This window comes from Cibotium barometz, chromosome 11 (genome assembly GCF_041138505.1).
Source record: "Cibotium barometz isolate CiBa-2024 chromosome 11, ASM4113850v1, whole genome shotgun sequence".
NCBI lineage: Eukaryota > Viridiplantae > Streptophyta > Polypodiopsida > Cyatheales > Cibotiaceae > Cibotium > Cibotium barometz.
The window spans coordinates 19,874,801-19,892,097 of record NC_141056.1 but is presented as its reverse complement, the minus strand read 5'-3'; the positions used below and the strand labels follow the sequence as shown (position 1 = coordinate 19,892,097).

At 39.9% G+C, this 17,297-nt stretch overlaps 1 protein-coding gene across 1 annotated transcript in view; it reads right to left on the bottom strand.

Moving 5' to 3' along the window:
- LOC147633872 (DNA-directed RNA polymerases IV and V subunit 2-like) overlaps positions 1–8,438 on the bottom strand; it is an 82,783-nt gene extending 74,345 nt beyond the window's left edge. Inside the window, exon 1 of the mRNA XM_086804927.1 lies at positions 8,034–8,438. The gene's annotated coding sequence lies outside the window, so the exon portion shown is untranslated. The remainder of the gene's footprint in view (positions 1–8,033) is intronic.
- Between the last annotated feature and the right edge of the window lie 8,859 nt (positions 8,439–17,297).

The window sequence follows — 17,297 nt, the reverse complement described above, 5'->3', positions numbered from 1 at the left end:
CCTCTTATGCATCAGATTGTTATGCTTTGGCTGTGTCTAGTATGTGTGAAGAGAAAGAACCTCTTTCATTTGATGAGGCACAAAAATCAAAAAATTGGTTGGCTGCAATGCAAAGTGAATATGATGCTATAATGAAGAATGGTACACGGTCTTTGTGTGATTTGCCTACTGGTAAAAAGGCCATTGGATGTAAGTGGGTTTTGAAGTTGAAACGAAATCCAGATGGCAGTGTTGATCGCTATAAAGCTAGACTTGTTGCAAAGGGTTATGCTCAAGAAAAGGGCATTGATTTTGATAAGACCTTTGCTCCCACTTGTCATATGACTACCATTCGTAGCATTTGTGCATTGGCAACTCATAATGGTTGGAATGTACATCAGTTGGACATAAAGACTGCGTTCTTGAATGGAGATTTGCATGAGGAGGTGTATGTATCGCAGCCTCGTGGTTTTGTTCAAAGAGGGCAGGAAAACAAAGTGTGCAGGTTGAAAAAGGCTTTACATGGTTTAAAGCAAGCTCCACAAGCTTGGTATGAAAAGATACATGCATATTTGACTGCACATGGTTTTCAGAATAGTCCAACAGAAAGCACTTTGTATGCTAAACGTGTGAATGATGTACATCTAATCATTGCTCTCTATGTCGATGACATGCTGCTCACAAGACCAAATGAGAGTCATATTGCTGATTTTAAGGCTGATTTGAATGCCTCTTTTGAGATGTCAGATTTGGGGCATTTGAATCATTATTTGGGGATACAATTTAAGCAGTGTGATGGAGGTATTGCTTTGTGTCAAACAAAGTATATTGAGACATTGTTGCAGAGATTTGGCCTTGAAGACTGCAAGCCTATTGCTACTCCAATGGAGACAGGTTTGAAGTTGAGTCTTCATGATGCTGGAGATCACTTTGATGTCACACTCTATCAGACAGCTGTTGGTTGCCTCATTTATGTATGCATTACGAGGCCGGACATTCAGTTTGCAGTCTCACAGGTGAGCAGGTTTATGCATAGCCCAAGGTCTCAGCATTGGAAGGCAGTTAAACGCATGTTTCGCTACTTGAGTGGCACCATACATCTTGGGTTGTTTTATCCCAAGGGAGGATCGTTGTCGCCAGATGTACATGCTTTTTCGGACTCAAATTGGGCTGATTGCTATGACACAAGAGTGTCCACAAGTGGTTTTTGTTTCATGCTCGGTAGCTCATGCATATCTTGGTTGAGCAAGAAGCAACCTACTGTGGCCACTTCTAGTTGTGAAGCTGAGTACAGGGCAGCTTTCACAGCTACGGTTGAGTGTGTGTGGCTCAGACGGCTTATGGCTGACTTGGGTGTTGGACAGGAGTCTGCCACCTCTATCTACACTGACAGTCAGAGCGCATTGGCAGTTGCGAGAAACCCAGTTTTTCATGCTCGCACAAAGCACATTGAGGTGCATTATCACTATGTCAGGGAGAGACTCTCAGCAAGAGAGATCAGCTTGGTCTATGTGCCAACACAAGACAACCTCGCCGATCTTTTCACAAAGGCGCTTCCTCGTGAGAAGTTCGAAGCTTTCCGCAAAGCTTTGGGCTTGCTCCCCTTGGTGGATTGATCTACTTCGGGCATGGCAGTTCCCTATACATGAGTGCCAGCTCTCGTTCACACCATCACTCCCAAGGGGGATTTGTTGATATATATATATAGACAGTGATGTGTGTAAACACACTTAGGACCGCCGGGGCACTTTTTCCCTCTTTAGGAGGTTTTTTCCCCTGGCTTGTATATACGCCAATTATTCTAGAGCTAACTCATCTTTTGTACATTAACAGAATCTAATACATTGTGTGTTGTGTGCATTCTTGCTTCTTCTTCTCCAAGCTTTGTGTGCTTTCCCGCAACCCTAATTCCAACACACACACACTCTCTCTCTCTCTCTCACTCTCACTCTTTCTTCTTTGACTATTATGATCACTTCCACCTATGCAAACTTTCATAGTGTCAAGGCAAAATTGGGAAGGAATTGATCACACATGACTAAATCTTATGTGTAAAAGGGAGTCTTGTATGGAATGTATCCTGGTGGTATGGGACGCTAGGATCCACCAAATGTAAGGTTTCAAGATACATCTATATTCCTATTTGGTGGATTTCAAGACTGAGGAAAAGTGACAGTTGATTTGAGAAATCAATTATAGGAAGGAAGAACAAGATTGAGGATTGGAGATGTTCGGAACATGGGTTGACACCCATACCAAACATAACCTGTTCAATATTATCATAGACAAATCTTGACCAATCAAATGATCTCTCAGTGCTGTGAACATATGCAATTAAAAACCCATGGAACTCTCTAACAAAGGAATAAGAGCCATCACGTCTCTCGAAGGAACCATCAAACGCAAATAGAAAACTTGCAAACACTAAACATTTCACGTGAAAACAATTCCAAGCATGGAAGTATGCCGTGCATAAGCATGTATTGGACAATCTCCCTTTCATTTAGCATGTAGCATGCGGCGATTCTAGGCATAGACATTACGTCCCCACGCCTACCGGAATATCATAATTTGGATATGGGCATAGACCAAAACCCCTAGCGTAGAGAATGCCCAACTCGTGACACGCTTTCCCTCTCTCTACGACACGTTCCACCTTTTTTCACCCCACTTTCTGCACGACACCTCTTCCCTCTCTCTTCGACAACCTCCATCTCCTCGATACATACATCTCTCTTTGTCTCTCTTCCATTGGAGGACCACCCCTTACACACATTAGCAAGTGGGTGGCGTGTCCCTAATATTGGCAATCATGGTAGGTCACATCAGAATCCCGCTCCACGTTCAATGGCGGACACTTTATGGCCCAAGCGGTGCACCTACTCCCCGTGGAGGACCACCCCTTGCACACCATTAGCAAGTGGCTAGCGTGTCCCTAATATTGGCAATCATGGTAGGTCACACCAGAATCCCACTCCATGTTCAGTGGACACTTTATGGCCCAAGCAGTGCACCTACTCCCCATGGTTGGACCACTTGTATAAATGAGCAATCTTGGAAAAGCCAAGGAATAAATCAATTTAGTGATTGAATGCAAATGTTCTTATTCTTCATTGTCTCTGCGCTGTGTGTCTCTTTCCTTCAAGTGTGTTCTACGGAGGTGTCATCTTGTCGATTGCTTGTAGTCACTCTCTTAGGTGCACGTCAAGCATAGTGTCTTGTCAGAGTTGTGTGAGCGTAGTGGAGCAGGGCAATGTAGCCCCATGTCTCCCTAGCCAAGTAGGAACTCCTGGAGACATACTGCCACAGAGTGACCCCGTGACACAGTCTGGTCACAAACCCTAGTGTGCCAGGAAGCAAGGTTTGCTACGGAATCAAGTAGTAGTAGGAGACCTATAGCCACCCTAGGTGCCCATGGTCAAGTGTGGAATACCTTATTACAAGAGGATGTTTAAGTGTGCAATTCTCAATGATGGGGTAGTGTGGAATACCTCCTGGTGGAAGAAGCGATCATTTGGAGGACATATGAAGTGTGGGCATCTGCATGGTCTACACATGCACATAAGCAATGGCCAACGACCCAATGGATATTTCTGACATCACATCAAGTGCACCAACCAAAGCATGGCATTGAAGGGCCTCACCTACTTCACGAATGGTGGCACTTCTATGATAGGTGATACCCATAGTTGGATAACGAGATTGGTTAGGACCCTTGCATATAAAGAGGAGTACAAAAAATCAAGCAAGTGAAATCAAGTGGCTTCCCATTGAAAATACAAATTTTGAATTAAGCAAGACACCTTGTAGGGGTGTGCCTCGATAGCCTTTTAAATTCTAAATTAATCTGCATCTAAATGCAAATTTACATTAATTTGTGAGTGCACTAATTCCAATCTACATTTAGATTCTCTATCCCTCTCTCTCAAAATCGAGATTAGAACTCAAGTAGGAGTCATATTTCTTTCTCTCTACGAGGCAAAGGAAAGAGCAAAATACAACATGGTGGCATGATGCTACACATCACCATTTGCAAGCAATAAGTGTGGTAGCTAGTTTGAGGCAAGCTACTAAAGGAAGAGTAGAACCTTTGATCAACAACAAACAAAGGGATGATGTAATATGCAATAAAAAATAAACGGAAAGAGAGAAACAAAAAAGTCACTCTACAAAATATTATGAACCTTGGAGGTTTTTACCATGGGAAAAGCAAGTTGTACCCTAAATACATGTCAAGATAGTCTCATATCTCAATATCTCTAAATACGTGTATAGAAACACTCTATGGGATAAAACGATCCCTCCTCTCTCATTGAGCATCTCCCCGAGCTTTGCATTTGGGCAAGGCTAGCATCTCCCTCAGTCTTATGTTTGGGCAAGCCCCAAACTCCCGTTGGAGGGAGGAAAATAGTTGCATTCTAGCAGGGCCAACGCTAAAAAGGAGTTACAAGAGCAAGAGGAGGCAACACGAAGGTGGAGGAAGCCCCAAGGGTGAACCTTAGTGTTTCTTTGACATTGATAAGAAGAGTGATTAAAAAAGGCTTTACCAGCAGCAAGCTACAATATCGCGGCCCGTTGGTGAAGGATTTTGAGCCTTTTTTATGTCGGTTAGGGTAAAGTTGTTGGGTGCACTCAAGGGACCTGCTAAGTAGGCATCAACACAAGAAGGCGCACTAGGTTATTATAAATTGCGATAGTTGCATAGTCTTAGTCCCATCCATCACTCTTCTCTACCCTTGTCTACATGGTGGTGGGAAAGATGAGGTCCTGCAAGTGGACAGCCGCACTTCGTGTCCAACTAGCAACTGCCCTTAGGCGCCCCTACCAAGAGCGAAATGACTACTTCTGGCTACTGAGACACTTGCACTAGCTACACTACCAAGCAAAGCATGGCATCAACTCCACGGCCTACCCGAGAGCTATAGCCGACGACTGCATCACCTACATCAAAACTCTTGCTGCACTCGTGAAGGGGGCATGTCCAGCCTCTATGCATTGTTTGCCGCAATATAGGTATTTTGAAGAAATCATATGGAATTAACAATACACAAGCCACTTTTCTAATTAAAGCATGGTATAAAAACTTGTCTTGAATTGGTATAAACACTTTAGATCCAACAAATGTAGCTTAATGATACTAATGGATTTCAAAAACCTTGGAAAATAAACTATGAAGGTTATTTTGAGAATAAAAATTTACAAATACACAGAGTGTGTGCACTGAATTTTCAAGAGCAATGTGTGGCACGTTGGTCTTGGGTTTTGTACATGTTGGGAGGAATAGACCACGTACACACAAGAGAGTCGAATGCCAACGGACCATGGCTAAATGACGTGTTGTGAGAATTGATGTTATTCTCGAGAGGTGATTATTATAATCCCCATTCTAAAAGAGAAATTCAGATCGAGTGAGATACAAATTCCAAACACTCAAATCATGCCTCTTCAGGTTCAAACTTTGCCTTTCCAATGGAGAGCCGCTCGATTTTTGTCTCTCACTCAATTTCATCTACTCGATTTATTGACTTTCTCGTATATAAATAGACTAGACCTGAGAATTCCCCAAGGCTGTAGGTGTTAGTAGTTAATTATTGATTGTGTTACTGCCATCGTGGTTATTGTGATCTTCATCCTTTGCGAACTCTGTGTACTCACGATGGAGTGGATCTCCTTGTATGACTCTCTCATAAGAAAATGTATGGTTGTTCCTTGATTTATGCATAGTTAAGTGGCATTCGCATTGTGTCGTTAAGTGGTGTCCACACTTGTGGGATATTCCTCCGAATTGTCGTGTGTATGCCACTAGTGGAGAGAGACAAAGTAGCTATGCATCACCCCTAGAGTAGAACCCCTTTCTCTCATAATACAATCAATGTTCCCATTTAGTGTGCCACGGCAACCAGGTTAACTACAAAGGAAGAGCTTTACCCTCAAACAAAGGAGTTCTCAAACATCTATAAGATGTCCTTTTTATTCATTTTCGACACATGGATCTCTTGTCAGTAGTGGCTACCATTGACCACAACATCAAAGTATATTTTGATTGGAGGAAGCTATCATCTTGGACAAAAATGGCAAGGTTGTTGGAAAGGGATCTTGACACAATCTCTACGACCTCTATGCTTTTATAAAATACTGGCAAAATAATTCATCACTTTGGTTTAACAACTTTTGCAAAAGATGCATCAAAAGAATTTCGTATTGGATCTACCACCGCTACTTGTGATGTTTTTATGAAGACCAAGTAAACTGTGAAGCATTCCCACAACATGATGAATTTTGAGGCAACTATTCCTCTTCATCACATGCATGACGATCCCTCTAAAGAATTAGGAACATGAATTCTAGGAGACTCTTTCTACCTTTTTCAATTGATAGATGATTACATTAGAAAGATGGTGTATTCACATGATGTGAAGTCTTGAACTTTTGACACATTTTAGGAATGGTTGAAAAGGATTTAGAATGAGACTGGCACAACTTTAAAGCTTTGAGAAGAGATTGGCAAAGTGACTTCACCTCCAAGAAGCTTGATGGGTGTAGCAATAAGCATGAAATTAAACATTAGCTTATCACTGTGCATACTTTTGAGCAAAATAAAGTTGTTGAGTAAAAGAACACATCAATCTACAAGATGTTCGAAAAAAAATGTACAAAACATTCATAGCCTTTTTAGGCCTTTATGTAGCTTCAACAACGAACAAAGAAGTCTTGACTAAGCCAAATCTTTGATACTATGCAAGATAAACATGTGGTGAATGCAAAATTAAATGCACAAGAAGTAGAATCTTTCATAAATAAAATGGAAAATAAAATTCCATAATAACAAAGATGGAGAACGGTAATGCTTTATGGTGTCTCCAATATCAGAGATGGATGTAAGCTCCACACCCATGTGCTTTGAATCAAGGAGCTTTGATAACAAATATGAAACTAGACTAGAAGTTATGGTGTAGCAAGTAGTGAAGCTAGATTAGTAGCATGTGGATGGGTGAGCCAAACTCTTCAAATAGCCTTTATAGAGTCAATGAGTTGAAAACAGTTGATGTTTAAAAAGATGGAGGAAGAGAGTGATGGTGGTAGAGAGGTCCTTAAAGGTTTACCTAAACTAGCTAATGCCTAGTCCTTCCCCACCCAATCCCAATCCCAATCCTAAGGTGAGTACCAAGTCAAAAAAATTCAGGTAGATCCAAAACAAATTTTTTTTTTATAAAACTAAATTGGGAAGACGACCCTATGGAGATCCTATAGCAGATCCCTGAGAAGCGAATAGTCAGGTCATTGGATCTCCTTGAGATGGTAACACAAAGGGATCTTCCCTCCCCATGTAGAAATACCTAAAATCCTTGAGTGACGTACCAAAACTAATGCTAATGAAGCGGCCAGCTGCTCTGCTTTATTTCCTAAAGCTTCTTCTCATATTGCACCGTCTATGTTTAGTTGCTCTATTCCTTATGGCTGTTGAGATGAAGTCATGGGCTCTAAGATAACACATTTTGGATGGGAAGTAGAATCGTTATCGGTTTTGTTTATGTATGCCCTGGGCCCCCATTAGATGTCCTAACCAGATGGGTCAGAGATGCTTGAAGGAAGATACAGAAAAAAGTTATCCACAACATATTTATGATCATGGATACACTAATTTGATCATGGACACCTCAAATGGCTAAAAGCGTTGTATCCCTTAGCTCCTGGACAAATAGAAATCAACCTCTCTTCTTATTTCCTTGGGTTCTTGGACTTCTACACAAGCCCTCTTAGATCTCCATTTGGGTCGAATAATTCCATGTCTTAGGAGAAGTCTAGTGATGTGAGGTAAAGGACTTTGTTAATTTCTCTACTTTTAGACTCCGATGAAAATTAATCTGTATAATCTGTTGATTTGTCCATCTAAAATTTAAGAACACCTGGTCCCTTTTACTAGCTCCCCGTCTCTCTCTCTCTCTCTCTCTCTCTCTCTCTCACACACACACACACACACACAGACCGTTCAGGAAAAGCTCAGCAGCAGTTCAGTCGAAATGCTTTGAGTGAAAGGAAGGCTCCTTCCTTACCTGTAGGTACCGTGAATAGCAGTGTGCTGCACAGATCGAAAAGCTCCTGATTCACAGGTGCGTAGAGACAGAGGCGATGCCTGCTTTGCTTGTCATAGCCATGCAGCAAGAAACAAACAGAGAGAAACCCTGAGAGAAAAGGGGGCAGAAAGGTGGCAAGGCGAAATGACATGCAGTGTGAGCGCCCCGCCTGGCCAATCAAAAGAGCGCCCGGCCTGGCCGAGCACATAAATGCGCATGATCTTTACTAGAATGGCACTCCAATTCCAAATTTATTGGGGACTTTAATTGTGTTAAGCCTAAGTCCCTGCTTCATTACACTAGTCCCACTCAGTGTCTATTTTTGAAGGTTGCAGAGCCTTTCTAAGGGCAATTTGACCTGCTAAAGAAGTATGAAAAAGAATCAAGTATTGCTCTTGAAGTGTTATTAAAAAAATTTGCCCTTCACATGGAAGGGTGAAAAAAATTGAACCTTGCACATGAAGGGCATGTAGGTATTAGTTTGTTACTTCTTTAGATACACATTACACATTAATTAGTTCTTTTTTTGAAGACATTCGTTGATACCTTATTGAGAAAACTGATGAAGCTTTATAGCAGAACCATGGTGATCAAGAAAAACAAACTTCATAAGCAAAGAGATTGTAATAAAGTGGGTCAATGGATATATTGTTACCATAATGGGTCAATGACTTAACAATTTCATTTTATTTGTAAATGTTTTACGAAGGAACTTGAAAGATAACCTTTATGTTGGCCGTCTTTTGAAGAGCAAAGAAAAAAATATGCCCTTCACATTGAAAGACAAATTTGAAAGAGGCCTTCTTAAAAAAAAGAATACCCTACTTGCAAAAATAAACACTGGTCCCACGGTCCACCGAGTGGGCTTGGCTATCATTAAGAAAGCATTGAATATGTAGATATTCAGATTCCAAAAAGCCTTTTTAGATAGGATTGTGGGTGCCTTTCAAATTGAATTGACATCTATTTAATTTTTTTACATGCACTTATACTTGATAAACCTTTTTTAAAATTCACCAAATAATTAATAATTACTAGTATTCTTACAAAGGTAATCAAAATGATATTGGTCATCCTCTATCGAAAAGGAGCAACGCTTCGTGAACCAAAACGGCGGTCGTTCTAGTGCTGGCAACGGCGGCTAGCGTTTAACACAGGCGTAGCCACCCCCTTCCTTTTTAAATCTTACTTCTTCAGTTACCTAACTTGCTAGTAGGAGAGGTTAGGGTAGCAGTCCCCCCCCTCTAGGTGCATGGACACCGAGTGGAGTGGTACCCCAACCCTGCTTAGGCTAGTGGTGGTGAGGTAGTACAGAGCCCCCAGGGCCCCAGAGCTGCACTCCTACCGTCATACCAACAATTTTTCCCTTGGCTCCCAGCAGTGGATCAAAACAGAGAGGCACTAATGAGGCAAGACAGGATTCTTGAAGATTTCATGGACACAAAGAAGTAGCTGGAGGACTCAAGAGCAAGAATAGAGGAACTGAACCTTCTCTTACTCCATAAACAAAGAAGCAGTTGGAGGACTCAAGAGCAAGAATAGAGGAACTGGACCTTTTCCTTCTCCAAAAACAAATAGAAGAAAAAGAAGAGCTCTCCAACCAAGAGCTTCCAAAGGTTCGCTCTGCTCCATCTTTAGGTAATCCCCCTTCCAATACCCCTCAAGTTTGCTTGCCCCCAGACATGGTGCGAGCATTGGAAATAGATTACTCAGCAAGGTGCCTTGTAGGTCTTCCGTTTAGCCCTCGTCCCCCTATTAAATTTTTAAGGAGCTGGGTAAGGGATAATTGGGGGTAGATGTTGAGGTCATCCAAGCCCTCCCCAATGGGTATTATATTTTCCTCTTTAAGGACTCTGATATGGCTCTCAAGGGCATGTGCTCTGGTCAATGGATGTACAGGAATCTCCCCTTCTGCTTTTTTAGATGGTCCAAAGAATTTAGCCCTAATGGTCCTAAGCCTTCTGCCTTCTCGGTGTGGGTGGAACTGCCCAATCTCACCTTTTATCTATACCCTCGGGTTAAAAAGATTGTATCCCCTGTAGGCAAAACCCTTGGCCTTAGACCCAAGAATGACTATAATCCAGCCTGGCAACCCTGAATTCTTGTTGAAGTTGACTTGGACAAACCTCTAATTAAAAAAAATAAAATTAACTGTGGGGATTACACCCTTCATTTAGAAGGTCCTCTACAAACACCTTCACAATGCATGCTTCCACTGTGATGGGCACGGGCACGTAATTAGGAACTCCCCTATCAAGAACCCAAATCTAGGAGATCCTAGTCCCCTTTCCCCTCAACCCACTAACAGTAAAAGTCAGCAATCTGGTGGCACTGTCCCCATCAAGGTCCCCCTCCCAATGCCCCTAGTCCTATAAAAGAGAAAGGAGATGGGTTTGTTCTTCCTAACAGGAGGAAAACAGTAAGACAACACAGACCAGGCCAGCAAAGGACCTATGCTAATACATATGCACTACTAGATAACCCCTCTGACCCAGAAGATAGTGAGGATTCCCAAGAGACCAGCCAATCCACCCCTCTAGATAGAAACAGGATCAATTCAGAAGTCAATCAGATGGACCATGACCTTATCAATCCCTGCCAACCATTAGCGGAGGAGAACTAGAATAAGGATATAAGCAGGGTGAACCTAACCTAGCCAGATATAGAAAATGGCACTCCCAATCAAATGGAGGTAGTGAAAGAATTGAAAAGAGTCCACTCTCTCATGGGCTCCACTACTACTCAATCAGTAGCTAAAGGGGGAACTAAGAAGCCCAACCCCCAGAGAAAAAGTAAATGAAGTGCTCTACCTTGAATGTAAAGGGGTTAACAAACCCTTCCAAGTGCACTACCTTGAATGTAAAGGGGTTAACAAACCCTTCCAAGGCTTAGATGGTTAGACAATGGCTTAAAAAGCAAGGCAAGCTTGATTTTATTGCTCTCATTGAAGTTAAAGTCATTGGCTTGGAGCTAGAAAAAAGGCTACAATCCGTCTCCAAAGATCACATTTGGATATACACTGCCCACTCTCAACGATCAAGGGGAGTGGCAGTAGGAATGCACAATGACCACCAGGAAGACCTAAAGGATGTTCAATTGGATGTGTATGACCGGTGGGCTACCTTTGAGATGACCACATTCTCCTTTCACACTGACCCTACTCCAGCCAAGCAGTAGGGATCTCACTCCAGCGAAGGCTTGGAGCATGGCCACCAAATCTACCCAATCCTTACTAATTTGCACCAGGAAGGAAGTGACCAAAATCAGGAAGTTAAGGAAAGATCAGCTTTGCTTGAAGCTAAAGAACCTGGAGAAACTCGCCAATAAGAAGGACCCCTCAGTGCAGGATGAGGTGTGTAGAACTAGAGCTCAAATCAGGAAGGAGGAAGAGATTTCCCTACAGCATGCCAATCTCCTCTTTAGAGATTGGTGGGCAGGTAAAAGTGACATCCCCAACCCTAAAATGTTCAAAATACTGAAGGTTAAACAAAGCAAGGATAAACTTCCCCTCCTCAAAGACAACAATGGTATCAGTTGTGGTTCAGAGGAAGACAATAGAAAAGTGGTCTTCCAACACTTTAAGAATATATTCAATAAGGGAGGTGAGCTCACAAAGGATCAGATACAATGCATACAAGTTATAGGAGAAGCCAGGAAACCTACCATCCCAGAAGGCATCTCAAAAACTATGGAATACAATCTATCAAAGGAAGAAATTAGCAGGGCAATAGACAATCTTAAGGGGAAGAAAAGCCCAGGGGTGGATGGCTTGCCCTCAGAATTCTTAAAGCCCTTCAAAGAGACCTTGGTTGGTCCCCTACTAGATGTATGGTAGAAGGCTTTGTCATATGGAGCTCTCCCCTCTCAATTAATGAAGGGTGGATCAAACTTATTCACAAGAAGGGGGAGAAAGACAACATGGGTAACTGGAGACCCATCACTATGCTCACAAGTGCTCTCCCCCTCTCAATTAATGAAGGGTGGATCAAACTTATTCACAAGAAGGGGGAGAAAGACAACATGGGTAGCTGGAGACCCATCACTATGCTCACAAGTGCTTACAAAATCTATGTTAAACCCCTTGTTATGAGACTTTCCTGCCATATAGAAAGCTAGATTAGATAGGAACAAAAGGGATTCATAAAGAGTAGATACATCCTTCATGCTATCATTACTCTCTGTGGGAGGGCACGAAATTTGCTAAAGAATCCAATCAAGATTATATCTTTTTCAAAATAGATTTTGGCAAAGTCTATGATAGACTAAATTGGCACTATGTTTTGGAGTCTCTCAGACACGGTGCACGCAAGCACTTTATACAAATGGTGGGGACCCTTTTTGGTTATGCCACAACAAGGTTTAATGTTAGTGGGGTGCTCTCTGAGGCCCTCCCACTAACTAAGTCTATAAGGCAAGGTTGCCCTCTAGCCCACTTGCTCTATGCTATTGCTATTAGATGGATTGAACTAGCTAATTAAAGACACGATGGATAAAGGGGAGATGCAAGGAATTTCCCTCCCCAATGGTAAAAAGTTATGTACACAAATGTTTGCAGATGACACAAATGCAGTGGTAGCCAATACTGAGTAGAGTATTAGATGCTTTTGGACATGCCTTGATATATACTGTAGAGCATCAAGTTCAGTGATCAACCACCTCTATACACAAATGTTTGTAGATGACACAAATGCAGTGGTAGCCAATACTGAGCAGAGTATTAGATGCTTTTGGACATGCCTTGATATATACTATAGAGCATCAAGTTTAGTGATCAACCACCAGAAAACACGGATCAGAACACTGATTTGACAAGCCTCCAAACTGGTTGATTCATGCAGGATGCAACACATTAGAAGATGGGTTGATATTCAGACTGTTGGGTATCCCAATGGGCTTCAAAGTCACTATGAAACAGAGGTGGCAATTGGTGCTCAACAAAGTAGAAGGCCAACTCACTAGGGCAAAAAGGACAACTCAACCTTGCAGGTAGGAAAATAATCATCAACCACTTCATCATGCCCTTTGTCATCTACTTTCTGAGCTATTGGAGACCCCTAGATGATGGTGTAAGAAAGGAACTTTCTGTGGGGGGGAACCCATGGTTAAAGAAAATGCCTGAGGTTAAATGGGACTACTGATGTCTTGAAACTGGGAAAGGGGGACTTGGTCTCTTAGATGTATCTAGCCTAGCTGATAGAATGGCAACTAAGTGGATTCTAAGAAGCATCCTAAACTCCTCAGAAGACTAGGCCTAGCTGATCAATAGGAACACAAACCAATTCAAGCTAAAAAAAATACCCCAAGTGGAAGAACCTACTGCCTCTTACAATAATGGTGAGCAAATATCATACTAAACATGTGGGGTAGCCCTCTAGTCATTTCTTTATGAACAGCCTGGAAGGGGACCTAATCCTATCAGAAAAACCTAGCTATACTTGGGGCTCCATGTGGCAGACACTCAATCTAGTGGCCTATGCTACCCTTTCCCCCAATGAAGGAGTGTTACAGAGGTATATATTTTATCATATTTTTGATGAATTAATAATCGTACAAAAACTATGTTTAATTTAATTTGTGCGGGATTCAACTTAATGGAATGTGCAAGTGAACACAAGATTAATATATGTGCAAATGAGCACAAAGTTATTTTATGTAACAAGGCCCATTATATTTGGGCAAAGGTTTTTTATATGTACAAACCTTAGGTATTTTGATATGGTTAAAAATATATAAAGAAATACCCCAAAAGTGGGAAAAGCAAGCCCAATTTGTACGCTCATCTATTCTTAGCTCCTTGGGCTATTCTTATGAATAAAATTCTCTAAATACTCATGTCGTGGAAGTGGAGCTACACGACATGGGGGGGGGAGATTGCACCCAATCTTGTCTTGATGATGATGTTATTCCATTTCCCTGGCCTTATGTTATGCTATGTTATTTGATTTCAATTTAGTTCAAGTCTTTGTTTTAATTTTTTGTGCATTTTATAAGTTTTTAATTGTTTCTTCAAGAAGTACAATAGGGTCCCGTGACACTGTTATAAAAGCTTTGGTTTAAATTAATCTTCTTGAAGCCGGTCAAAGACTTGTGGACAAAGAGGTGAAAGAGACAAAGGCAGAAGTGATTTTGGTAAATTTTTAAATTTAATTTGAAGAAGAATACATTTATGTTTATGTATGGTTGAAAGAAGGCTTGTCTTTAACCATTGGACAACAAATTCCCATCAATCTTTTGCCCAAAGGGTAAAGGAAGGTAGAAAACCATTAGTGGTTTGTGAAAACCACAAACCACCTTCCTCAACATTAATCCTCTTCTTAATCCATCCATACGGATTGAATCAGCAAGGGAAGAAGCATAGAGGGCCATAGCAAAATTGCTAAGCCATTGGAAGCTTAGCAAAATTGCTAAGCTTTGTAACAAAGCTTTTTTTTTTTACAACAACAAAAAAAAGCGCTTTTTTTTCCCCTTTTTCTCCATGCCCGTGACTATTTTTCCCTTCTTCTTCTCCATCCATCCCTTAGCAACAAATTATGCTATTAGGCCATCTTTTATTTTCATCCATTATACAGTGACGGCTATTCTTCCTTATCTCTTCAGCGCTGGGGTCGTTTATCGTGGGTTGGTCGTTTACTGTAGATCACTAAGCTTTTTACAAAGCTTTAATAAGCTTTTTAGACAAGCTTTTACTAAGCTTTATTAATTCCTATATTATGAATCTCAAAAGTTTAAAATAAAGCTTTGATTAAAACAAGTTTTATTTTCGTTTGATGGTTGCGCCATTTTGTCATGCTATGGAGAGGCTTATTTTAATAAGCTTTGAATTTTATGGAGGATTAAACAACCCCAAATATATATATATATATATAATTTGCTATATCCAGTGCTATCGGTGGCTTACTTGGATTTTTTTTCTCCCCTTTGTTGATGCGGTAAATGTTGTCAAGCACTGGCAGTAAGCTTAGTGTAAACTAAGCTTTGATTTATTTTATATTTAGTATTTTTTTTAAAAGGGGGGCTTTATTAGAGCTTTTGAACTCAAAGCATTCACCTTTAAAGTTTTTCCTTAAAGCTTAAAGCTTTTATATTAAAAGCCTTAGACCTCGAAAGCTTTTAGCAAAAGCTTTCTATTAAGCTCCTACCTCAAAGCATTCACCCTTAAGGTTTTTCCTTAAAGCTTAAAGCTTTTATATTAAAAGCCTTAGACCTCGAAAGCTTTTAGCAAAAGCTTTCTATTAAGCTCCTACCTCCTCTTTTCATTGTTTAAAATATATATGTATGTATTTATAACCAGAGTTTTAAAGCCTTAAAGTTTTATATTACGATCCCTTTAAACTAAATTCAAAGACTTTCAAATGTTTTTATTTCCTACCTTTAATCTAACTTAAATATCCCATGACTATATTTTTATTATTATTAATATTTCTTTCACAAAATGCCAAAGTTGCTCCAAGGCTTTCCTTCAAGGCTTAGAAGAGACCCTAAATTCTTTGTTCCAGTCTAATTATTTTTGTGATGCAGATATTACAATATTTTCAAGATATCTACAACAATGTGCGAAACTTCAAAAGTTTTCACATTTTTTTTGTTGTGATATTTGAACACCACTTTTATTGTTTATTCTCAACTCCTCACAACTTGAGGTAATTTTTCTTATCTGTCATTATAAATTGCATCAGTCATATCTACATTTGTTTATCTAACACTTTACCATGCAGATGTGCTTTCCCAACATCATATGAGTACGTATTCAACCCATTCATTAATTATTTAAAATTGACACTAATTAATTCAAGATATATGAATCCTAGAACTTCTTTTAAATTGTTTGGTACCATGTACCATGTGCAATAATATTTCTCTTTCAGAATGATTCCACCACTCCCCACAAAGCTGTCCGACACTTGCAAGTAAGTTGCTAGCCTTCGTAAAACTTAGTGAATAATTCTTTTAATAATTATATGTATGCTTTATCTTCCAAACAGTGATTCAAACACCTTCCAAGTAAATTTCTCAAGCTATCCTTACAATAACGATGATGCTTAAAATAATTATGCATAGAATTTCAATTCATACTACTTTTAAGTTATATTTCTTATAAAGTCATAATTTAATATAACCCTAGTTACGTTTGGAAGAATAGTTATATTTCAATCCATTCGCATTGCTTTCTCATTTTTCTCAACGTAGAGCATCATTGCAATCGGACATATATAAAATGTACGACTCTCTTACGCTTCAGTTTCATGTTTATTATTTAAGTCTATTTCAACTACAAATGTAAATTAATCTTTCATCATCTAGACTTGTTCACTTAATCAAAATGTTTAGAATCATTACTAGTCATCCATGTTTTATCAAATTTATCAATTCTTCATTTATAATCTCACATCCCCTCAAACAACCTTTCCAACTCAAGGTTAACATTTTCCTATCCTTATATCCCCATAACCAATTAAACTTTTATTCTTATGATGTTAAGTTTCTCATGAGATTCTGTTTAATAACTTTATATATCCTATCCATAGAAGTAATAACGACTCACGTCTCTTTTAAGTGTTAATATTGTTTTTGACAGATTATTACAACGATGGAGGTATGTATATGTATATATTCACTACCTTTTATATAACTCTTTCATAAGTATTTCTATAATATTTTTCCAACCTAAGAACTTAATCAATAAACCATAGACTCAACATTAAGATAAATTCAAGTTTAGTAACTTAAATAAAATTTCTAGATAGAGAAAATTTGTGTCGGAATTTAAGTTTTAGAGGGAACTAGCCACTCCGCCTCAAACTTCTATTCTGAAGGAAGTGATGTATGGAATTAATCTGGTGGTATGGGACATCAGATTGGTTTCATATACTTACTCCATACACAATTATGTCTTCTATCTTTTTACCATCCTATGTGTGTATGTGCAACGCGCCTATGTGGTATGGGACACTTAGAATCGTCTTACATACATTCATTTAATTGGTTCATTTGTATATGCATTATGTGTAGATCTAGTCTTCCACACCAATCATGAAGCCATCCTCTCATGTATTTATGCAACTATATATCGGGGACGCCCAAATATGGCATGCTTTTGGGCCCCCACTATTTGTTTTAGTTGGTTTGTATGGAGGGGTGATTCCCGGGGTACTTACGCCTGGCAAACATGCGTGTGGTTGTTATTTGAATACTTATGGGTTGTCTATATCTCAAGATGACGTTGGGATTAATTGATGTGTTCAA